Source organism: Parus major, chromosome 8, assembly GCF_001522545.3.
Source record: "Parus major isolate Abel chromosome 8, Parus_major1.1, whole genome shotgun sequence".
Classification (NCBI taxonomy): domain Eukaryota; kingdom Metazoa; phylum Chordata; class Aves; order Passeriformes; family Paridae; genus Parus; species Parus major.
The window spans coordinates 11,471,915-11,473,807 of NC_031777.1; positions in this window are offsets into that span (position 1 = coordinate 11,471,915).

Sequence of the window (1,893 nt, forward strand, 5' to 3'; positions counted from 1 at the left end):
TTTTGGGGTTTTTTGGGTTTTTTGTTTTTGTTTTTGTTTTTGTTTTTTGTTTTGTTTTTTTTTTTTTAAGAGCATATTTTCAGTATTTCAGGTTCATTTAAGCAGTTTCATTCTGGTTTGAGTCTTCAGAAAAAATATGCAAAGACAGTCCTCCTAATGGAGAATGAAAGACAAAAATAAGGTTCCATTTTTGAGCAGACTTGGAGTCCTGTCCTCCAGTCCTGGAGACCTGGAGAAGAGTCATGTGAATTCAGAGGTGTACAAAGACAGTGCCTCTTGGCTTTCTTGACAATGCAGTTACAGAGGTGGGAGGTGCTATAGCCATGTGTTTTTCCTGCAGTGCAATAATGGTATCATCAGCAGTGAACTGAAATCTATATTCATGTGCCAGTTTTAGAGCCTTACCGTAAGCTTAGTAAGCAATACTTCCTCATTTGACCTCCCCTGGGTGACCTTAATCTCTGGATATAAAAGCTTAAGGAGTCTAGGATATGAAAACTAAGAGTATTGTTTATAAATCATTTATCATGTAAACATATAAACAACATTTACTTCACTGTTCTAAATTGCATCCTCATGCACTGAGGTTGGCAGTTCATGGGAGGTTTGATCTCATCAGGGCAGGTTGTCCTAGCAAAAGTCATTGTTCATATCGGCCCAAACTACCCATGGGAATGGGTTCTTCCTTCCTATTCTTACACTGGAGATATTCCTATTCCCTAAAAGGTTGTTGTTTGCATATTTCAGCACGATGATAGAAGCAGGAAGCATGATGAGTCATTCAGTGGCAAGTCAAGCCTCAAATATGGAAAAAAAGCACTCAAAAAAAAGCATCTCAAAAACTCGTTTTCTAATCAAGAGGCATTCAGCACAATCAGAGCTTAGAAGGTATTTGGCAGGGATATTTATACCCCCCGAGTCTTCTTCAGGGTATATTGCTATTGATCATATTCACCTGCTTGGTGAGTATCTGTTTGGAAGGCCATAATTTACTTATGATAACTCTCTCCTGATACTAGAAGTCACATACGTAAAAGAAAGAATCCATTTTAATTATCTGATATTAAATCAAATATAGTGTCTGATGACATTAACATTGCCTTCCAAATACAGGGTAACTACACAGCATCATCTCTAATGTCCGGGTTTTTTGTTTGTGCTTCAAGCTTCAACTAATTCAGCTGCATTAGAACCAAAGAGAAGACTTTTCAATCATTATCTTTCCTTTATGAAGAAGGAAGAAACCAGGTGTGTGAACTCCATGGCTCGTCATTGTCAACCAAATTACTCTGAGACTCCAGCAGTTAACTCCATGTTCATGGGGATTTTAAAATACCGGGGGGAGGGATACATACATGCATACATGCATACATGCATACATACATATATATGTATACACACACACATATATATACACATGTATATATACATACAATACATATATACATACATATATCTACACATATATCTACACATATCTACACATATATATATACATACACATATATATACATATAATACATATACATACATATATACACATATATATACACATACATACATCTACACATATATATACACATATATCTACATACACATACATATACATATACTACATATATATACATATAATACATATATACACATATATACATACATATATATACACATATATGCATACATATGTATACACACATATATATACACATACATGCATAGATACAGGTTTAGATATAGATATATATATAGATAAAGATATAGATATAGTTATAGATGATATAGATATATTTGAAAATCAAAGATGACATTTGCCTCCGGGCTTGGCAGGTGCGGTAAGGTTGTAAAGCACTTTGTAGTTCTGACAGCCGCCGTGCCGTGACGCTGAGCCTCGCG